This window comes from Pleurodeles waltl, chromosome 2_2 (assembly GCF_031143425.1).
Source record: "Pleurodeles waltl isolate 20211129_DDA chromosome 2_2, aPleWal1.hap1.20221129, whole genome shotgun sequence".
In the NCBI taxonomy this organism is placed as follows: domain Eukaryota; kingdom Metazoa; phylum Chordata; class Amphibia; order Caudata; family Salamandridae; genus Pleurodeles; species Pleurodeles waltl.
The window spans coordinates 110,778,863-110,803,197 of record NC_090439.1 but is presented as its reverse complement, the minus strand read 5'-3'; the positions used below and the strand labels follow the sequence as shown (position 1 = coordinate 110,803,197).

The 24,335-nt window shown below is 41.3% G+C and overlaps 1 protein-coding gene across 2 annotated transcripts in view; it reads left to right on the top strand.

Annotated features, from left to right (window-relative positions):
- Nucleotides 1-24,335, top strand: part of BASP1 (brain abundant membrane attached signal protein 1) — a 158,867-nt gene that overhangs the window by 120,535 nt on the left and 13,997 nt on the right. The gene's annotated exons all lie outside the window — the stretch shown is intronic.

Sequence of the window (24,335 nt, the reverse complement as noted above, 5' to 3'; positions counted from 1 at the left end):
AGATTTATATAACACATCAGTCTGCCAACTACCAGACCACTCGGGGGGGATTTGGTGGAAACATGAAATGGTCCTTGTGCGAAGTTTTTTCTTTACTGCCCCAGGCATGATGAAAGTACAAGCTCTGTTGACCCTAGGAGAAAGATTGGTAAGCGGAATGCTTATTGTTCATAGATGATTTCCCTCAATTTATTGAAAGCCTGGTGAAGTGTGTCCTCTTAATTGTGAATCAAAGAATCTCTTTTGTAGAAATATTTTTTTTCTTAGACTGACCACCTGGCTACTGTTTGACCTAGTTTCTCATCCAGACTGAAAGCTACGTATTAACTGATGACACTCTTGCCAATCAAAGCCCACCTCTAAAACTGTCCAAGCTTGCAATTCCGTCTGTGATAGCAGCTCTGCAGTCTTCCTCCATCTACAGTACCAAAGACAGGTTTTGAATTCTATGTACTGTTGGTGTACGTGAAAGTCCAGCCTTGCAGGTCGAGTTAAGCTCTGCATAAAACTTGCATAGTGCTACATTCATCCTCTTGTCAGCTGGGCTTGAGAGGAAGGTATCTTCTGAACCACAGTGATCTGACCTACCAGAGATGATAAATTTGGATGAGCTTGAATGAAGCAATTGAAGTCTGATTCGGTTTCTTCAATAGGATGCAAACAGGAATAGGCCCCTGTCCATCTTGTTACATTCCCCAAGTAATCTGGTCCTTCACATTAAGCCACGAGGTGAGATTAGCAGAATGTAGTCTAACTTCTTGAGGAGACCTCCACTTCAGTCCTGAGCTGGAACTAAATTGGGATTCTCCCAGCAGATTCACACAAGCTAGAACTGCTAATCGGGCTTGCCCTCTCTCCTAATTAACTTTACTTTTGAGTCATGTTCCATTTTTCCTCTACTCACTCAATTTACTCATCATCCTACATTTTAAGGAGGAAGAGGAAGTCCATGAAGAACACTAAGGGATCTACCCTTTTTAGTTCATCATCGGAGAATGTTTTTTTTCCCCCCAGCATTTAAACAGGTTTTTTTTTTTTCATCTTGCAGTTATTTTCTGGACACTGAAAATATAAAGGGAAGAGGTCCTGTCGTGTTATCTGGAAAGTCATATGATGTCATATTGTGACATGGTAACAGAAGACTACAATTCTACAGAGCCCCCAACATACACGGGCCTCGCCTGTCAGAATCACCTGCACATCTTTAAGAGTTTTCATGCCTGAGGGGGCCATTATGGAAGCCTACTTCTGTACTTGTTTCCCGAAGTGCAGGTCTCCCTATTGACCAAATGTTTGGAAGTCTTTCTGTTCCAGCATGCCCCCTGGGTAGAAGCGGGTGACTCCTGTCCTCTTCCCAAGGAATTGGCACCACAAGTGTGTCTCCTTATGGTGGTGCTCACTCATGTTTCCTGGACACAGCACGCAGGACACAGATTAAGAATAGAGGTTATTCTTTCCACGAGCCTTGACTGTCTACAAGATAAGTAGTGTGTGGCATGAATGGGGCTCATGTTACTGTAACCATCGCTTTTCAGTCCTAATCAACCTATGCTTCCTGCAGGTCCCTGTCCCTGCCACACAAAAAGTCCTGTTGGAAGGGCCTTCTTTACTTCATTCACTTCCATGCCTGTGACCAGCACTTTACCCTGCTGGAGTGTGTGCCTTTGTAGACGGACAGAAAAGCAAGATGAGGACCAGAAATACAGCCTTATGATCTTCCCCTAGGCATGGCGGGTCTTGGGTCTTGTGTGACACTGTCCTGTTGTCGTTTGAGGTATTTGTAGTAACAGGATAGTAGTAGGGGTGCCTGTCTGGAGTTGGAGGCACATCCTGGTTTAATGAAGGACTGTAAAGTTGGTTGTGGAATTAATGTATTTTCTGTGCCGTTATATTAAGACCCCTGTACCAAAATGCACTGTTTTTCATTTCGGAGATTTCAAGCAGTTCAATTTAGTACCTTTGACCTATACACTAAAGCCACTGCGGCAGGAGTTTGCTCAGAGCTCTTTGTTATTCTTCTTTTATATTCATTCTTTACATCACCACTCTTGCTTATCTGCTACATTAACTGGATTTCTCTTTATTTACGGATGCAGATATTTTTGAAAAACCTCAGTGAGGAGGATGTGTATCACTTGTCATGATGCTGAATGTGCGGAGTTAATAAATGTGTTCTGCGTAAAACTAAACATCACAAAATATTTCCCTGATGGAAATACTACTGATCTTTGGGATGCCAGCATGTGGCCTCAGTCTCATGCTCACTTTCATCTTCCGGTGTTAGAAATCTTTGGGTCTTGATTTATTTCTTCTCACCCCAAATTGCTGCAATTTCAGGAGCCTTTTTTGACACCGGCATACCCTATGGTACATTCTCCTTTTTCTGAAATTTCTTTCTAGATTATGCCAATGATGCTGGTGATGCCTTTGTGCAGTCTCTCCGGCATTTGTGCAACTCTGCCTAGGTGGGCCTCCCTGCAAAGGCACTTGACATTCAAAAAATATACCAAAAGTTGCTGTAAGAATAGCTTTAGGTTTAAGGAAATTCTAATATGTCTCAGCCGCATCTGACAACTGCACTGGCTTCCAGTACAATAAAGATCTCTTTCAGATCTGTTTTATGACTTGACCACACATGGTTTTGCCACACTTGTCTTTACCAAGCAGGTAAGTATAAATAAGGTAAGTTAAGGCTGTCTCTTCATCTGTGTCTGTGTGTGTGTGTGTTTGGGTGTGTATATATATATCATCACATTTTGAATGGATTTATTCTTTTTTGGGGGTGAGCCCCCCTCCACAACCCACCCATTTTATTTTTACAAAAAAATGATCACCCAATATCCATACCCACCCACTAAACATACTTACCATCCTATATCCCTACACACTCAAATACATACACGTGTGTGTGTGTGTGTGTGTATGTATGTATGTATATATATATATATATATATATATGTGTGTGTGTGTATATATATATATATATATTTTCAGTGAAAAAAAAATATTATGTAAAAAATATATATATATAAATAACTAACTATAATTGCTGAATTTACAAGGTTTTGTATGAGTTAATTCAGAACCCAACTATAATGTCCCTGTAACCTTTAGTTTTTTTCAGTGAAAAAAAATATATATTATGTAAAAAAAAAAAAAAAATATATATATATATATATATATATATATATATATATATATATATATATATAATTTATTTAACTTAATAAAAAAAAAATATATATATTTTTTTATTTTATTTTTTACATAATATATTTATTTTTTTTCACTGAAAAAAAACTAAAGGTTACAGGGACATTATAGTTGGGTTCTGAATTAACTCATACAAAACCTTAGAAATTCAGCAATTATAGTTAGTTATTTCAAGTAACTATAATTGGCACCCTAAGGTAACTACAACTCGCGCCTTTGCCATGCACAGTTTTCTTATCAATAATTTTATTGCAATTGTTGCAGTAGTAATATGAAAGATGCCATAGAAGATGTCATCAGTGGTATAATATGTGGAGTAATTAGATGTGCATGGCGAAGGCGCAAGTTACACTTACCTTGGGGCGCGTGTTATAGTTGCTAGAAAAAATTGCTGAATTTCTATAGCTTTGTACGAGTATATTCAAAACCTAATTATAATGTCCCTGTAACCTTTATTTTTTTCAGTGAATTTCTGTTTAACATAAAGTAATTTTATTAACTATACGTTAATCCAACCACCGCCACGCACAGCCTTTGGCCGTGCACGACGGGTATGAGCTGCAGGGCCTGCAGCCAAGCCTTTACAACCACCCAGCCTCGGTCCCATCTCTGTCCGTGGATCTGTGAGTGGGTGGGTGAGTGTCTAGGTGGATCTAAAAGTGGGTGAGTCCGAGAGTTGGTCTGAGGGGGGGGGTGTATGAGTGAGTGGGTGTGAGAGTGGACGCATGAGTCTCGGTGCATGCACGAGTGAATGAATTAGTGTATGAATGAGTCTGTGAATGTTTTTTATTTTCTTTTGCATATTCTCGAATATTCAAGCATATTCGTAACTATTGTGCATGTTGAAGAAAAAACATTTTAAACTCATAATTTCACCCTCAAACACCCCAATATCACACCCCTGGGGTCTGGTACCTCCACCCTGACCCCTTCTACTACTTGCGATTTCTCCCTCCCATAACTTAAAATGGCAGCCACAACTTTCTAGTTTGGTTGTGGCCAGCCTATTACAGCGTTTTTATTTACATGCACATTTGTGAATACTTGCGATTTATTCATGGCCAGAGATATACAAATTTGGATTTTCCTTAATTTCTGACAGACTACTGAATGGATTTACACCAAATATCCAAAAGCGTAATCTGCATACCAAAACTTACCTTTTTGCCAAATTTGGTCTAATTCCATCCAGCTTTTCCGGCTGTAGTCATGTTCGAATGTCTTATGGGAATTAACACTGGAAAGGCATGTTTTTTTTACCCCTCTTTTTCATGGCCCCCGCTTAGCGGATCACCCCGAAATCTTTCATGCGCAACAATCGGCACACTTTTTTGGGAAATTTTTGTGAAGATTCGTCAAACGGTGCCAAAGAAATAGGCAAGTCAAAAAAAAAAATTCTATGGAAACATGGCCCTAACTACTAATAACTTCCTACTAGCAACCACCAGTAAGTTTTTTTGTTTTTTGTTTTTTTTTACTGTTATATATTTACCATGTGTGGTAAAACTGAGCCAGGTAGAGGCACCAAAAAATGAATGCGTGGTAAAGGCACTATTTGGTAAAAACACTGTTGTAAAGGTTGTTCTCCTTTACTGGAAGAATAGTGTTTGGTTTAAGGAAATTCTGTTGTCTCTCAACACACATCTGACAACTGCACTGCTTCCAGTACACAAAATCTCTTTCAGGTGTGTGTGCATTATGCACTATATTTTCCACACTGCCTCTCCTTATCTGGGCAAAAGGTGTGCAAAGTAGTTCAGTCATGCAACATAAGCTCTTTTTATAGGTTGCTTGCTCTCCAGGACTGAGGGTGCAAAACTATGGAATTGTCTACCTCTGAATCGAAGGGGTAAACACTCTTACTCACTCTAAAAACAAAACGTATTTTCTTTTGTATCTGGCCTCTAATGCTTAATATCCGCAGTTGTCTATCCATGGTTCCTTGAGTATTTTTACTTGATAGAGCCATAAGACCTGCTCAAGGGGTTACAGCCTGCAATTATAATTTTCCATTAGATGCATTGGTCTAGTAATTGATGGACCGGTAGATGTCCATTCACAAAAGTGAAGTGTTTGCTTTCACATAGGTACGTAATTTTAAGTGGTTGTGGATGGTTTGTGTATAATCCTAATGGATGACATGCAGGGGTACATTTGCTACAGGATAATGTGCATAGCCCTACGTAGTAGTATTATGATTCTTGAGTATAATGCCAATTAGGGACAACAGATACCCAAGACAATTCTTGGTATCTACTATTTTAGTCAGTTAAGTCTTCCATTGTCTATAATCCACAAATAGAGGGAAAAAGTGAATAGTGCTTCACTAGATGTTTGACAAATGGAATGATAGTTTCAATTCATGACTTGAACGCTTCCAAAGCTGACCCCCCAATGATCGTTTCAATCTATGAAATTTAAGGATGTCTTACACATGCTACAGATGTTTAGGGAAAGACCCCCACCCCATCCTTCTGACTCGGAGTCCTTTTTTTTTTTTTTTTCTGGCGCCAATGTGCTCATAACTGAAAATAACTTAGAGTGGCCATCTTCTTTCTTTTTCTCTATCTTCTGAATGCTGCTGGAGGACTTGATTGCATAGTTCCACTGCCTTACTCCCTCATTAATTGTCAGTGAAGCATCACAGTTCCTGTCCCAACCACTCTTTTCCGCTTTGGGTACTTTGTATTGTGTGTGTCTTAGAAGTGGATGTGGGAGTGCAGTTGGGCCTCCTGCAGTCCATCTCTCCTCGAATGCCACGTGTCCGTAAACGATTTATTCTCCTACCTGTGTACAAACAATTCTGTTTGTGGAGTCAAACATGCCTTTTAATTAGTAGTCGTTGATATCAAATTGGGGTGCCTGAGGCTTTGATTTTCAGGACCACAGTTTGCGTATTTCTTCCACCAACAATTTAATGCTTACCCTTGCCTGCCTGGTCTGTGGTCTCTAATTTATCCACTCCTGCCAATAAATATATTTGACAATGGTTGGAGAACTTGTTTTTTTTTAACACAAAAGGATAATGAACAGAGTGCTGACACTTTTCAAACACTCACCCTCAGACACAGATCTGGGTTAAATCCATTGTTCTTTTGCTCACCATGCCACCCCAGTTTGGGCCCAGCCATATGCAAATCAGTCTTGATGCTTCTCTCTGTGGGAACAGTTCAGCCCGAACTGCAAGGTCAGGTCCTCCCTGGACTAGAAACGAGCATCCTCTGATTGGTTTCGGAGTATCACCCCTCATTAGACAGGCTAGCTTGAATCCAGTGGCACAGTGAGCAAGGGACCCATGCCTGGGCATACCCTGACCACTTAAGGTAACTTTAGCAACACAAAAGGATGATGAATGGAGTGTTGAAACATTTCACTCACTCACCCCAGAACTTGTTTTATTAATAGTTGTTAGCACCACAGAATGGTTAACTGGAAACTAAATCCTCTAGTTTTGGGAACACAGCAACGTCTCCAGTCTGTCTGTTCCCTTTATAAAACAGTGATTGCATTTCATGTGGGCTTGCTTGAAGTGCTGGGAGTATCTTTTTGAGGGGCAAGGGAGGGGCTTTCAAACGACTGCGTTATTTCATCCCAGGTCGAAGCATTGTCCAGTATCTTGCTACCATACAACAAAATGCACTCTCCTGTACCGGATAAGCACCTGTATGTCCTTGACATATAAATGGCACTAGTTCTTCAATTAAAAAGACCATACAGTGTTAGTTAAATCTAGCTAGTGTTTTCAGGCCCCTTACCTATTGGCTACATGAGCAACTTGTATACTATAGCCTTAGAACCCGCTGTAGCGGGCTCTATCGGCTATTAAAGGCCCGCTCCCCGCATTAAATGCCCGAGCCAAAGGTGAGGGCGTTTAACAAGGGAGAGGGACTTTAATAGCCGGTAGAGCCCGCTACGGCAGGTTCTAAGGCCATTAGAACATTCTGCCACACAGGGCAGAATGTTCTATTAAAAAAAAAAAATGTTCACGGAGCCCGAGGGTATTTAAATCCCCTCGGGCTCCGTGAGGCTTTGTTCACAGCTGTTGCTATGAACAAAGCGAACATTGGAATGTTGGCGCTGCGATCTTTTAACGGCCAGTAAAAGCCCGCCGCACTCCATTGTTTTCAATGGAGCCTCCAGCATTCCAATGTTCTAATAATATATTAGCTGCATGAGAAGACATTAAAAAACAAATTGATGCTGTCCAGATCCTCAATGTGGATGAATCCGATTTACTGTAAAGGACACTGAAATGCTGCAGGTTCAGCTTAGGGGGGAAAAGAAGTATGAATAATTGTAGTGAGTAAGTAATTCTTTATTTGTTTAGTTAAATAAAACCTTTACGAGAAGGGAACTAAAAACACAAGGAAAGGGGATATCTTTTATTGTTGATTTCCGTTTTTAGTTCTCTTCTTATCTTATTGTATTAGTTTTTTAATGAACTGTAACAAAGATTTAAGGCCTGATTTAGACTTCGGTGGAAGGGTTACTCTGTTGCAACGGTGATGGATATCCTGTCTGCCGAAATCTAAATACCATAGAAAACAATGGCATTTAGATTTCGCCGGACATGATATCTGTCACCGTTGCGAAGCAATAACACCTTCGCCTAGATCTAAATCGGACCCTTTTGCAATTAATACAAAAAAATTCAAAATTGTGACTTTCTGCTATCAGCATAAACCAGCACTATAATTCAGTTTGGAAAATGCACAACGCAACATCTGCAGTTGCCTTAGTGGAAAATGTACACAGCCCTTTACACAATTATGTAGATGCAAAGGAATGACAAAATACAATAGCAGTCTGCCCTGTGGTGCTGAACTGTGGCGACATGACCACAAAATTGTGGTTATGGAGACAGTGAATGTCACACTTGGAAGGCACTTGTGATTCTACCAAAAAGCTTTCCATCACCCGCTCTAACTGTGAACTTGGCCTCACAGTCCAGGCTGCTACGCAGTTAGTTGCCAATTTGGTGAAAAAAGCCACAGAAGGAATTTACCTTAATGGACTGAGGCCGCACTTGAAGGAATTAACCTTTGGGATTCTGTGGAGTGTTGGAGGAAGGCAGCCCAGTGCCAAGCAGAACCAGCCTTCCCAACTGAGAGCAAATCAGTCCCTGCTTTTGGAATGTAGACTATTGAAATATTGATTATATACCGTGGCAGAACATTTTATATGCTGCCCGAGTGTGATAACTGTATATAGGAACGTTATGAAAAGGTCTCCGTGAGGAGAGTGATTTACTTTGGTAAAGTGAAAAGTAATTGCCCGTGCAGAGGATGCTAGTAAAACAGATGCAGAGCTGAGGGGAGGCAGGCAGATGTAAGAATCACACGAAGCCTGAAGCACTTAACTGAAGGAGCAAAGGTGCCCATCGACCTCCATCTTTGAGGAACTGGTTTTAGCGATACAAAATTAGGATTGATTTATCTGCTGAGTGGCTAAAATGCTGAGGCATTTTCTAAGGTTAGAATTGACACACTGAGCAAGATATCTTGTATCTTAGTAGCACAAGTGGATCTGGGTAGACATTTACACCTCTAGATTTGTTTGTGAAAAATTATTTTTTTATCTTTTTTAAATGCATGTGCATTACTGTTTTATATTTGTAAAACGCTTGCAATTAACTAAAACCTAAGAACATTTAAATCCTCAATTCTAGAAACTCCCACTGGTCAAAAGTCGTGATACCTCAGGTCCAGATTCCGTGCGTTAAGTTGCTGACATTTAAACATAGTTTGTGTTTGTGAAGCTTTATTTAAATAGCCAACAGCTACATTTATTGTGCTTGTTCTGTTCGCATCCGTGTTTCAGCATACGCCTTCAGCTGCGTGGCCTGTCACATGCATACAGCATCCGGCCGCGTGGTTTTTGTATTTTGACATTCGAAAACAAACGGAACGTTTGCAGGATCCGTGGAGCTTCAAGCAGTCTTTGCTGGGTTATCTGTAGTGGCATGTTAGTCCCTTTCTTTGACATACGAAAGTGGTTCCCCGTGCCGAATGGCCTTGCAGTCTCACGACGCTGAGTAGACTGTTATTGCAAAATAGTTATCTCAATTTTGTTAAGACACATGCTATCCGTGGTTTCAGAACGTGATTAAAGCGTGCAGAAAAGTTCCTTTTTCTTTTTTCCTCTTTTCGTTGGATGTTCTGGACACAAATTAACTTAGTTGAGCCCTGCCGTTTTTTTATTAATTTGAGCTGTGGAGCAGATAAGGAATTAGAAATCTGTCGTCCTGCCGCACTTGGCTATCTGATGAAATGTATTTTTGGGTTGCTCCCCCCACCACGTGAGGACAAAAGCTTGCCCAGCCCTTTCTGTAATAAGGATTTTTCTGTGCAAAATACATGCCAAAATGAATCCAAGGAGGTGCCCTCTCATCTGTCTGAAGGTGTGGACCTATGCAAATCAGGGCATGCCTTTGTTCTTGTGCCCAGACCCTATTACAGGCGAAGGCGTAAGGCCAAAGATGCGGTTGGAAAGAGTACAGGTAGCCCAGTCCTGGGCAACCTCCCTTGAGAGTGGGATACCCCTCTGCAGGACCCACGGACATCTACTCATAGTCAATTACCTTGAGCACCCAACTACAGGGGTGCCACCTATGCTTGCCTCAAAATGTGGGTGGCTTTGTGGCAGGGAAAGATGGAGGTGCAGTTTCTGAACTCTAGCTCTTTCATTTGAAGCAGTCACTCAAAGGCCTATTCTGGGGAAAGTGCATCTTTTTCCAAAATTGGGCACAATCGCACTGTTTGCACCTGGCACACACAGTTTAGGGTACCCTGCGACACAGAACAATAATCTACCAGGGGCGGCTCCTCCCTTAGGGTGGAGGAGCATCTACACCCCCCCCCCTCCAACCCCCAGCCTCCCATTTAGCAGCAGCAGGAGCGCCAAACCCTTTAGAAATAAAATGATAATAAATGCTGTTTATTATCATTTTTATATTGAAGGGGTGGGACAATGGGGGTGACTAGCTATGAGGGGAGTGCACAGAGCACTCCCCTCAGTGCGCATGTATGTTTGGCTGGCCATCTCGGGCTGGCCAAACACACATGTGCACAAGGGCTCTCTCCGGCCCGGTACTGTGTTGCTGAGTTGGAGACAGCTGGCTCAGCATCCCAGTCTGCATTGGAACACCCAGCCAGGGTGCTTCAGCCAATCATAACACTGCTCTGAGCAGCGTCGTGAATGGCGCAGGGCAGGCTGGGAGCCTGGAGTGCGGCAGAGACTAGGTAATCCTAATTTTTTTAAATATATTTTTAAAATTATTTTTGTGTGCTTCCCCCTACCCCGCCCCACCACTTTGCAGAGTCACCAGTCACAAACTACCCCGCCCCACCACTTTGCAGAGTCACCAGTCACAACTGCAATCTACCCGATGTCTAAAACAACCCCAAATTCATGTATTGTGTTCTTACTCCCGCCGTTGTACATGAACATCCCATGTATTGGGCCGAGGGCCCCAGTTGGTGTCCTGCGTGCCTGCATACTGATATAAGCTGGCGATACAGCAAGGTCAAACATCAGCGACATAACCATATTAATGAGTAGAAGTTTCATCCAAACACTGGCAGTTCCTAAATATACTCTCCAAACTACAAATTACGTGGCTGCCTTTCAACTTACAATGTGCGGGTCTTGTGCTGTGCCTTAAGTTTTGTTAAAAAACTAATAAAATTGTTTATCAAAAAACATACAAATTACCAGTAAAATAAGACATTTGTAGAGAACTATGTAAGCAATATGAAGTACTGCATGATCTAGCGTTTAAGAAAGTTCGAAGTCATTAATGTGAACAATCGACAAAGGTTTTGTTAGTTGAGATGTAACTAACTAACTAACTGAGTGTTAGGTATAGTTTCAGAGCTGGTGTTAAGGTGTGTCTGCAAATTTAGGCCATCCGTCCAGTTGGCGCATCCAATTCACCTGTCACTTTTACAAGTGATGACAGAATGCTGTAAGTAAAATCGTGATGGGATTGTGGGTGGAAATGGAAGGCAGGTAACGAAACTGAAACTTACACAACTCATTATTGACCACTTATCGAAACCTCGTTTTAATGCGTCTGGGTGAAGTTTCACTTTTACAGCATATGTTAAGCTCGTAGCCCTAAAATCATTTTGGATCAAAATGAAATTATTATATTAACTTATAAAGAATTATTTGCACAGAAAGGGATTTCTACCTAGAGTATGCTTCTGATTAAACGAATGGCTGTCATACAGTAATAGAGGTATGCCAGTATTCTTTTGGCATCCTCCAATGCTCCTCTGACCCTTAGCCAAGCATGTTATTTTGAAGTTTCATGGATAGACCTGATTGTGATGAAATCGTATTTTTTTTCTTTGTTGTACTATCACAGAGCGCAACAAGTAATTCTGCCAAGTCAGCAATTTCCTTTTGTGGATTTTGGAGCTTCCTTTGAGAACAACTTCTCCATACACCCCGGTTTAGATGATCACTTTGTCCTCTACACTTTACATTTTTATTTTGCTGCACACAAAAGCCAGGTTTGGGTCGTTACTTGTCAGGTATGTAGTTGCCAGTGATTAGGAAGTTATTCCACAGGTTTGGCTGATGAAACCTTCCCATAGTCTGTAATGTCATGCTTTTAGCCCTAAGGTAGAAAAAAACTTCAACCTACTAGTTCCTCAAATGCAGAAAATATATTTTAATGATAAACTATAACTTGAAACACACAGTGGCATTGCAATGAAGCCAGTCTAATGGCACGTTTAGAATCTCAGACCACTTGCCTCCTCCATTAGCGAAAAACCGACTACGAAACCATAATGCACAGCCAATAAAGCTCCCTCACTTCCCACCACTTCCCCCTCCAGTCTCTTAATGGAGGAGCTAATTAAAGCCCTAATCGGAATCCAGCCTTTCATTTCTCAAACTGAATTCATCCAAAACAGAACTACCGATTACACAAAATGCGAGGAAAAAATGGAATCCGGGACTATAACAGTGATGATCCTTAACCCATACCTGCAAAAAACAAGTTCAAATCTGGATAGTTCTGAGGCCTCTGATCTTTCCTTGGAAGCTCAAATTTCTAAGGTTACAAACACATGTTTTTGGTAGATCAAACTCTTATGAAAAATTATGCCTAATAAATTACTTTGGAATCCCACGTGCCCATAGTCATGGCCCCGGTAAATTGGAGGCTGGATCACGGGAATGCCATCTATCTAGGATTACCTGAGGAAAAAAATGGCTGTAGTTGGGGCAAAATGTCACCATTTGACTGACGGGCACATACACACAATATTACTCCCATTTTAAGGTTGCGCCTTTGGTTATCAGTTAAGAAAGGAGTGCACTTTAAAGTACTTGTATTGTACCCACGATCATACACACATTCGTTCCCAAATTTTTGGCTTTGAAGTTCAACCTGCACACACCCAAGAGTATTCTCTGTTTTACTGGCCAGTCTCTGGCATAGGTTTTTGTTCAGACTAATTAGGAAAATGTATAATTTCACTAGAATGATAAAAAGAGGTCTTTGTAGTGACCTAAACATATCTGTGAACCAAAAATCTCCTCTTCAGTTTCTGTGGGGGTCACTCTATCACAGATTTTGGAAGGTTGCATCTGTCTTTTGAAGAAGGTTCTGCACATTTCACTTGCAAAAAATACCCCTTGTGTTCACCATGCTGTTTCCAGTCTTCTTCCTGGGAGCCTGTGATGTATGTATTCCTCATTACTCTGTTGTAAAAACCTCTGTCCAAAACATTTCACTTATGGTATTTGTAAGCGGTGTACATGTGGTCACATAGTCTTAAAGGCTTGGGTGGAAAACGCATGTCTAATGGTTGTCATCACCAGGCTTCGTATTAAGGACGGCACTATGTTAATGTTAAATGTTATCATTTTTGTTGTCACCGCTTCTGTTGATTTCGTTACCAGCAACATGTTGTTTTGGGACCATGTTGTGTCTTGATTGAAAGAGCAGTGAGAAATGGACAGCATAAATGAGAGCTGGCTGTCGACAAAATGGCAGTGCAACTACAGGTGAGGTGTGGAACCTCAGAACAAAACGAACATTGGGAGCTAAAGGTGAAGATGCTGATATTTGTATTCTTCCTGCAAGTTGATGGTTCTGTCAGAGAGAACTGCGAAAAAAAATTAAGTAGGTGCATTAGCAGCACCTATCTGAGTTTTGTTGTGAAAACACTCAACTTGTACAGCATTAATGGATAATTCTTTTATTGGAATACTGTTAACAAAACATGTAGTACATTATTTGAATAGTACATATATCCACCCATGGACTAGTAACATTCCAAGGCAAGGTCATCCAAATTTGTTTCCTCTACGGACTGCAAGTACCTTTGGGATTTGCTCTGTCAATGGTTGATTGATAATGACTCTGATCTCTGTGCCCAGTTTGCACTAAACATTTATAAAAGTGACTATCCAACCTGAAATTCTCGAAGTGGATTCTGTGCATTTTGGTTGACTTAAAAAAAAAAAAATTGGGGTTGGAGTGAGGGAGGGGGCACAAAAATGTGGTTTCTTACTAAAACTCCATAGGAGAATTTGCCACAAATAAGCAAAAATTAAAATAATGAAAGGTCCCCAATTTTGGCAGGGAATTTGTGGTCCGTTTCAATTGGCACTTTTTTAAAGTTTAAATTTACATTTAGCTACACTTTGGGTTTTTGTCCCTGATGGATATCTACAGCGCTTCATCTGCCTAAACATATTTTTCAGAAACATCGAGGGAGTATGAAAAAGGCAATACTAGCCCTTGAGTTGGTCAATTTTCTTGCTCAGTCAAAAAACTGCTCGACACCCTCTTGGGGATTTTTTTTTTTTTTTCTCCAAAGAACGGCCGTCTCAGTATGTTTTAGCATATAAAATGTTCACAAATCGAAATTGCAGTAAATTAAAAAGAAAAACACGTGCTACATGCCAGGGCGAACTTTACAGTGATGACTGTGCTCTTATACCAGTGAAGTGCGAAAGGAGACATCTCATATCCTCTGCCATTTTGGAATCTTTGCAATCTATTGGTGTGGGGAAAATAACTGCAGTGTGGAAAGAGACCTACTAAGGCAATAATCAACAGCTGGAGAGATGTAGTAGCACCCATATTGTTGTGTACACTCCTCATCATGTCCTAGTAGTTATGGTGTAAAGAACAATGTCCTGATCCCCAGTCTGTTACAGGGGCAAAGGAGTCACCTACCCGGAACTACCCCCCCATGGTAGTGACAGGGGAGCCATGGAGAATTTACTTACTGAAGGACACCTGATGCTTCTTTTGTCACCAATGTCTAAAGCGGATATGAGTGCCCAGGGAACCATGACCCAGTTCCCCCCACCATTCCCACAACCCTCTAGCTCCCCTACCTGTGACATGGTGGCCATAATGCTAAAATAAGAAAAGAAGGGCATGTGCCCTTTACATGCCTATGCTGGCTATGGAAAAGGTTACCAAGATTCTCCTGGTCTTGGCCCGGAGTCTAGGAGGTAAAAAATATCCTGTGGAGACATTACCTGCTTCTCTCTCTCTCCCCCACCATCTCTCTGCTATACTGTGGCCAGTGGAAAGGAACACATCTGACCTGTCCAGGAATCGCAGATTGAGTGAAGGAAGGAATAAGGTAGTAGGGATGAGAAAAATGCTTGTAGACTTTAGACTTTGTTGTGGAGTCATTAAGCAAAAAGTGGGGCTACATCTCCGATTCACCTCTTCCTCATGCTTCCCCCTCAATGTGTGTGAAACACCATCCAGGGAGAGAAAGTATGAAAATTAAAGGATATTTTCCCTTAAACTCCCTGATTTTTCCAGAACCCGGGGTTTAATAAAAAAAAAAAAAGCATTTGCAAAGCCAATAGGTCGTGCCTTTGCAACTGGCGATGCTGTACTGGATCATCAAAGATTTCCAGCACAGGGGAATAATGCAGACACTTCGGTGTAGGGGGCCCCCATTGAGCCTAAGACCAATTAATATCTGTGAGAAAAGAGAGACTCAAGGTCCCCTTATCTCATTCTGTGTTGGGGCATCATTTTGTGTTACACTACTGGTGGAGCATGGGCAAAAGGGGGGAAAAAAAAGCAAAGTAAGCAGTATGATGACTGGGTAGCTTCTGGCTGCCCGTCATTTTGTAGGTGCATGCATGTCACAATGCATGAAATGGCTATGAAATGACAACAGTGACTTTTTATATACTAAACTTAAGTGGCTTGGTAAATAAAAGCAAAAATAAAATTGAAGTAGTGTGAAAGTGTGTTTTTAAGGCAGGGTGGTGGCCTGAAACAATTAGCCCCCCTGCCCCCCCCCCCCCAAAAAAAATATATATTTTAAAGGACTTTGGAGGAGTGGGTGGGGACTGGAGGTGGGGGGGGGGGGGTCATACAGCAAAAATGCAGGAAGAGGGGAAAGGCAGCACACAAGGGAGAGAGCAATGCAGAGGACAAGAGCGGAAATGTCACAACATGGAGAGCAACATTGAGCATGGGAGAGAGAAACACGAGAGAGAGCAACATGGAGTATGGTGGGGAGAAACACATGAGGGAGGGAGATGGAAAACACTTGAACTTTCTTGGGGTGTTAAACCTTTTAAGAAAAAAAAAAGTATCCAAAAATCAGCAGTGGAAGGCCAAAAGTCAACCAATCGAAAGGATTGTAAAGAGTCTGTACTCCAATGGCAGAGTCATATGTAATATGAGTAAGGGAAGCAGGCAAATAAAAAGCAAACAAATAAGTTACAGTGAAGCCAACCAATGGTAACCAGTGGGCGGGCCCAGGCCCACTTTAAGTTCACAATAAGTCTTTTGCTGGTAGACCCCTTGGGCTGTCTGGTAGGCAAGACCACAAGGATCCGGAAATCACAGTGACAGTGCTGGAGCTGGCAAAGACTGGCCCCACCTCAGTACAAGCTACACAAACACACACTTGTGAGTACACGCAGAGACACAAATGTATACACAATTTATACAGACAAACCTGCTCACTCACAAATCAAGGTCCTCTTACACATTTACAAACACAGACATTCACGTACACACAAATAGTTGTTTTCACGCATGCTTGCTTGGTGAATGTGCATCCGACATGAGAACAGGAGTGTGACGTTGTCTTGCTTCGTCTTGCACGTACTTTCACTTACATGCTCTTTTGGCGAGTCAAAATACATCTGTGAGTGCACCAACTTGTTCAGATATATGATCCCTCAATTTGTGACTATGTAGTGAGGGCTTGTGAGTGCATGTGCAAGTCAGTGAGTTGAGGGCATGTATGAGTTTGATCCTATTTGACTATCTTCATACATGTTTGGCCCCAGAGTGAGCAGTGCATATGTGTTGAAAAGGTACCTATATCACACCCTCCCACCAGCAGGCACAAGTTAGGAACACAGTTGTCCGTTACCAGTGCAGGAGATCAATCATTTCAAAGCTGTCCTGGACTTCTCCTAATAGTGATAACTGAAAGACTGTCATGCCAATCAGGAGAGAAATGTTTCTTATTGAACACTTTCATCCAGAAAGCTTAAGTTAAACTTTGTTGCATCTTTAAATTCTCCTACACGCTGCAATCGCTAGAAAAATACCCCCTCCCCCCCAAAAAAAAACATGTTTGTCCGCATTCACTCCGTCACACGGAACGGGTCCTGTGGGTAGGGCTGTGTCCTTGTCTGTGCTAAATTGCCAGTGGGCAAGGACACAATTCATTCAACACCATGCCCACTTGATACTGTAGGCAGGTGCGATGACTGTCATTTAAGGTCATTTACCTGTGATTAGAGGGATTACAGCCACAGACTGCATCCTTCAGTTACAAAGTCAGCACCTAATGGGTAAAGAGAGCAGGGGTACGAGACTAAACAGAAACCGAGCGCCATGTCCTGCATGATGGACCTGCAAGGTAAGGAAGCACGGGTTACGTTTGGGATTGTAACACAATGGTTTAAAGATGCAGTTTTTAGACCTTCTTGTTGTGAATAAATATCTTTTACTAGCCTACTCTCTGTATTTGAGACTTAACCCCAAACCAATTGGGCCACATTCGCCAGTTTTACCACGCCCGATTTGGGTCCTTATTGAAAAAGCCATCAGATAGTATTCTTTTTATTTTCCCAAGCTGTATACACACAAATTAAAAATGTGAATTTGCCGCCTTTATGTATATATATTTTTTAGAGCAACATACACAAATTATACTTAAGCACCTAAGTCACATTGAGAGCACATTTTGTATTTGCCGCACTGAAAATAAAAGCATTTAAAAATGATGGTTAAGTGATAGAAATGTGTATCATATATGTATGTAGGGTTTGCACAAATGCACAGCTCCCGAGGGTTTCAAGACATACCCTACACTTAAAACATGCAAGGATGGGAGGGCAAAAGATAGGGTGCAAGGTGTTGGCAAATCCATCACCTGGAGCCCAATAACTATTTTTAAGTCTGGCATTATCCAAGACCTTTTGATTTTAGAAAAACTTTGTAGAATATACTAATTTTCAGGGGCTTTCAACCAGCTCGCTTCATTTATTGGACTGTTGGTTTATACATATTTTTTCCGCACACTACACATACAGCATGGGGCAGTGGATCAACACACTTCAGTCACTGGCTAACTTCACTGTGAGTGAAGGCATTCTCCTCTTGCAAAGTGTGCATAGCCATATAAAAAGTAGTCTTCTGTGGTATCAGTTGACTACAGACCAGATTGTGAAAATTATTTTTGAGTAAGGTTTACAAAATACATTACAAAAAGCTTAGGCATACCTATTTGCCTTGCCAATGCCTGTTAGTCTTTCATTGGCTTTTGTTTTTAGTAAAATTATATTTACTTATAGAGACTTTCATTCGGCTTTTTTCTTCATTGGTCTTTTGTGGTCATTCACACTTAATTCTGCGTACTACTGTATGGGGCAAAGAGTCAGCCTACTTCAGACATTGGCTAACTTCACTGTGAACAGAGGCTGTTCTGCTCTTATCTGTACATTAAGTAGTGCCCTTCAGTGCCATGGGGCTGCTATGGCATTTTTTTTTTTTTTTTTTTTAATTGATGAACCTGTCCTCTCCCACACAAATATTTTTTTTAAACCATTGCAAAATAAACATTGGCAAAGCCAAAAGGCTGGCAGCCAGCACGAGGCCGAATGGCTTTGGCAATGCGAGTGGCATGATGGGTGACCATGCTAGGTTGGTACTAGGCGAAGATTATTCTTAAACCATAAACCATTTACAGTGAGTGACAAACCCTGTAACAGTCTACAGTATGTTTGTCGGTCGCTGATGCCTTGAACTGTTTTTCTTGTGCAAGATGATTCTAATTCACTTGTTAATATCATATAGAACTAAATGAGAAAAAGGTAAGCATGACCAATTGAACTGGTAGCAGATATTTTAGGATGGCGGCCAATTGCAGCTGAAGTGATGCTTTTCTCAAAGTGATAGGTTTATCTGAAGAAAGCAAAAATTATGTTTGTTTCTGAGAAATTATAATGGTAAAGAGTTTTCAGTAAATGTTTTTTTTTTTTTTTTTTTTTTTTTCTTTTTTTTTTAAGGAGGACTTTTTTTCACATAATATCTGACAGCAACAAAGAGTTTTCTGTTACTTAAAATTCAGCGTAGAGAGCAGGCGTAGGTAGCAGACTTGAGAGACACCTGCAACAGATTTCATAAAAAATTTATCCCTGGGCAGGATCAGGTCATGTAAATACTTCCGTCTCCTAACAGTAATTTTTAGTGGGAAAGTTAGCAATTGTAAGAATACAGACATACCGGATTGCAAAACAGTGTTCATATATTTTTGGGGAAAGAAGCATTTGCTGTCTTGTCCAATTCCACTGCTATTACTCAGAAGCTTGGGGTTTTGTTTGTGGCTCTTTAGTGCATAATTGAAGCTTCTCTGACCTGGCAATCAAATGAGTTCCCATTGTGGAGAAGAATGATGTGAAAGGGAAGGGGTGTCGGTTTGTTCAGTCAGCTTGACCGTGTAGATTTTGCAGGCTGCGCTGATGGGTTGCAAGAGCAAGCCTTGTAGCAAGTACACAAAGATGCTTTTGTTGATTCCGTCTATTTAATATCAATTATACCTAATAAATTTTGTTATATGCTTTAGAATATTGTTAATTCTGACTCTCAGCTACTGACGACCACTCCCCAGGAGAAAGGTAGTGAATGATTTAGGGTGTTATAGACTTTAGTATCGTGCTCTTTCTGTCACTGAATGACCGCAAATGGATTTCAAAGTATTTGGTTGGCCAGTTAAATGGAAGAAGTACCAGGGCTGACCAACCCTGTATCAGGCAGTCTTGTTTTCGAGTTTTAAAGCCAGGCATAGTCGTAGGGCAATTTGTTGTTTGTCCCAATACATCTCCTCTCTCTTTAGGTAGATCTGAGTGCCTACCTGGGCTACGTGTTAGCTATTCTTGCAAGTACGTGATGAACATGATCTGTGAGAGGGCTAACGTTGAATCATTTTTTGAAACTGTGGCCGTTTTGAGTAGCTATGGTAACTGTTTGGCGAGGTTAGTTGGGTGTGAAAGCTGGAAGCAAGGTAGGACGGTGCTCCCCGTTCCATCCACCTCCTTTAGCTGGCTTGAAAATACTCTTTGGCTGATGGTGCCTTGAGCCGTGGAGGTTGAGAAGTCATAGGGTGCAGGTTTTCCCTTCGACCCTCTGAGAAAGTTATTTCTTTAAGCTGTGTTGTATCACTTCCTCACATCAGGGAGAAGCCAACATGGGAATCGCTTACATATGGCTTGAGTTTTCTTTTATCTTTCCTGTACAACGAAGGCTTGTTGTTTGACAGAAATATTCACCCTGCTTATCTGTGTCACACGTTCTTCCTGGGACTGTAAGGTTGATCTAAGGATTATTGCTAGAAAACCGAAGCACATTGTAGCAGTGCCTAGAGACATTACCTACTTGTATGGTCGCTTGTCTACTATACATGCTAAAGGGATAAGATGGCCGTAAACACAGTGTAGACCAAAACCTGCAAATGGAAAGTGCTCAGTCTCTTGAAGGGTGAAGTTACTATATTGTCATATTTGTAGACAGTAACTGTTTTGTTTGAAAGTTTGATATAGTTCAATTATTTTTTTTTACGTATCCTAGAGTTCTTTTAAAAACGGATGTCTGGACTTTTCTTAAGTGTGTATAAAGCAATTGAACCTTGATGATCTAACATTGTGACATGACGATCTGGGTAGAACCAGTTGGGTCTGGTTGATGGATTACCTCACCCATTTCCAGTGTTCAAAAGCAGACCATGTGTCATTTCTGCGGGTTGTGCCTTCACCTTGACTTACGGATGCTTGGATTGTTTGGCTTCTCAGAATCTCAGCCCTGTTCCATCAACTTTGATTTCTGTTCAAATTGCAATAAAGGCTGCACATAAGAAAATTAGATTATACGCAAATAACTTGTTTCCTTTCATAGTAAAATTGCACCAGTGTAGTATCTCCCAAAAACGATGCCATCTGAATGCCTCTGTCTGGTTAATAAAACACCATTTGGACCTGCTCCAGCACTGGGGTATTTTACTGCTTTTTTCAATCCGAGCATGATTGGGGGTAAGTGCTTGCTAGAGGATGAGGTGCAAGACGCTTTTATATAGGAAGATGTTTATATATGGGCACTATTTTATCAGTCTGGTTGGATGGAGGGCAGGATGCTGATTTACCGAGCATAAATGCTGTACAAGGGAAAGAGGTTGCTATGGGATCTTGTCACCTGAAGCGAGGCCAGTCATAATTTAAATGCTGCTAATTTGGAAAACAAACCCCGAAAAGAGAAGCCTAGTTTTACTTATGCAAAGGCTTAGCAAAGACCAGCGGGTAGCAGTGCAGCAGTCTTTGGGGCTGCTGCTGCACAGCTTCTTAGATGCTTTCATTGACCGAAAATGCTCTGCACGCCTTAAAGTTCTCTGATTAACACTCTAGCTACTGACAATGCCCAAAACTTTATTGTAGGTGGTGAGGAGTTAACAAGGAGGGCAGTTGGGTGGGATGGGGGTATGAGGAGGGAACAAAACAGCACTGACAGCAATGTGGAGAGCAGGGGTGTGAGAAGAGAGGGAGCAATGTGGAGCTTGTCGAGAGTAGAGGAGCACAGACGTAACCAGTGGAAGGACACAAGTAATTGGGCCATGCTCCATGGGAGGGACAAAAACCAGAAGAGGAAGGAGTGACTACACAAGCTAACATAAAGTAGGCATATAAGAGTGACAATAAAGCCAACCAGTGGTAAGCAATGGGTGGGCTCTGAACCTGCTGAAAGCTGGCAATAGTTTTTGTCAACAGACAGTTTGCACTGACTGACAAGCAAAATCTTTTAAAAAACAATACTTTTAGGTGAGGTGTTTGCAGAAGGAAAAGCTTTTGTCTTTTTGTAATGCTACTGTAATCATTTCATCCCTGGACCATTACAGGCGATGGGATTGTACTGCTGGTGCGTGTGAAGGGGGAAAATCACCAGAGTTGGCAAATAGAAAGATTCGAAAACATAATTGTGGAGACAGACTATCCACTTGGAGATGGTAGTGTCATCTATTAACTGCACTGTGTTTTCTTAATGTTTACTTATTTGGTGTTCGGGATCATCGGCCCTACACTGAGTTGGGCGGGGCTCTGACTAGTTCCTAGATGAGAACTCTGACTCAGCCGCTGGTGGAGTTCAGGGGGACGCTTGCTGGGAGGGGCCTATTAAGAATGCTAGGGTTACATAATGTCATTCTGCACGGAATACACCCGGCAGAACATAACGGATGACGCCAACAGAGCTAAGCAGCATTTGTGTATAAATTAATACATTGCATGTATCTCAGAACGCCTTCTGATGTATGAAATACTGCCTCAATAAAATGATGCACCCCCTCCAGAAGACACCTTTGCACGGGTGGTCTATCTTAGTGATTTATTTTTGACTCTCCGAATGCATCACTATGTGGTAGAATTCCATTTTCACAATGGTGCCTCTCCAGTGAACGCTCCTTTGTTAGGCAGGTAGTATGACCCTGCATTAATGTAATGCGTGGGCCTATGGGAAGCTCTTCAGAGGGCACATCCACACTCGTGCATTGCAACTGCATTCTCTTCATGCTTGTCGCCTGCTTTAAATGAAGTATCCTAAGATTTCAACTTCTGGCTTGCCTATATTTTGTGCTTCGTAGTTGGAAAAATAATGGCGGAAGATGGCCCTTACTGTTGGGAGATGGGTGCTAGATTTGCTCTCACTCTGAAGATGCATTTGCGTCTTTAGTTTTAGGACTATGTTGCGACTTTAGTTTAAAGAGCTCACATCACCTGTTTAAGACGGCAGCTGTCACGGTAATACAGAGAACACGTGTAAGCTACTACTGATGCCGCTCATGTTTCTGTGCCTTCTAAATAGCTTTTTTAATCAGAAGTGCTTAGATCTGTGACTTTGTGTGTGGTTGTTTGGATTGGTAAGTGGCTGAATGCCAGAATGAGTCACTTGGTAGGTGATTGGATTAGTGAGTGCATGGACCAGTGAATGGCTACGTGAATGGAGTGAAACATGGACGAGTGAGGGCATAGCTGAATGGTTGGATGAATGAATGGATGTTTGCGTTCATGGTTTGAAGGCTTGGGTGAATAGATGAGTATGTGGATGGCTAGAGGAATTAGTAAAATGACAAGGGATGGACGTACTCCTGTTAATTGGAGGAGGGTATTCTCCATTCCCGCCACTGTTTTCTCACGCACCCATTCCTTTTTGCACAATATCAAACAGTCATTATGTCAGTCATTTTGGAATAATGCCTTTAAAATATTCTACTTTAGGTGTATATTGCAGAATAAATTAAATGTCAGAAGAAACTTGCCAACTTTGTTGTACTATAGCCTTATTTGTTCACAGTAAACAATTAAATAATTGTGGTCTATCAGCATTGAAGCATGCCACCCTCCAATGCAACTTGCAGCAATGTATGGCAATAGAGGCTTAGGAAGGGCTATAGAAAATATAATAAATAAGCACACATTTACAGGCCGAAGAGAATCTGTATTTATTAATAAGAGTAATCATCAACAACCCCAAACCTTGCTAATCCATGGGAAGGGAAGGAAGATACCAATGTGACAACAGCCTGGAGGATATTATAACCAAATGCAGGCCAAATAATGCAATAGAATAAACTGTATGCACAGTATATTGTAACAGTTCTCCATCCACAAAAGAAAAGGATGTTGAGAGCAATTACAATTATTAATTAGAAAATTCAAGAGAAGGTTTCTAAAGCATGCAGCAATGTTTTTTTCAATAAAGAGATTGACATCTAAGTCTAGAAAACTGACCCTAGAATTCCAATTGATTTATCATTATTTCCAGTATTTTTAGGATCTGTAAGTTCTTTAAGAAATACAGACAGTACACCAGACATGTATTGTCATTGAGGGGTAAACCCATTTAACCGTCAAAAAGTTCAAAAAACAGTTTTCAGTCTATTTGAAACTTGATGCGGAAGGGTTGGGTTGGTATCAGTGTTGACTCACTCCTAGGTTCTTTACTTTTGTCACTGTTGAAGGTGATGGGCCTTGTTCTTCTGTCCAGTTGGTCAGGAGGCCATGTTGATAATTGTAAAAGTTCTATCAGTTTTAGCAGCTGTGTATAATGAGCATAGTTAACACATTTTAGAAGAGTGATCCCATTTGAGTAGAAGTCTGTAAATATTGAACACCCGGCTGAGCCCAGTAACATTGCAATATGAGATTTCATGGGCAGTGATTTGAATGGAGTGTGGGCCACCACATCGGTTTCTGTAGTAAGAAAGGATTTCGTCCTTTTTAGCACTGAACTGTGAAGCCCAAGATCTTACAGCTTACAAGCTCCTGGATACCCACTTGCATGATTAGTGTGCTATACAAATCATTTAGTTAGAAGGACAGGGTCAGGAATGATGGTGATATCAGTGCCCCAACACAGTCTCGCATGTCTCTGTGTAGGTGTATCTAGGCGGATTTAGTCCTGTTGGCAAAAGCTGGCTTCAGTCGAGTCTCGTAAATGTTCGTCCTCAATGCACGGTTATAATTGCCACCATTTAGTCTATCTCTGAGGGGTAAGCGAAGTTGATCAGCCTGTACTACTTTACGTTGTTTCTTGTTATACTACAAAGAAA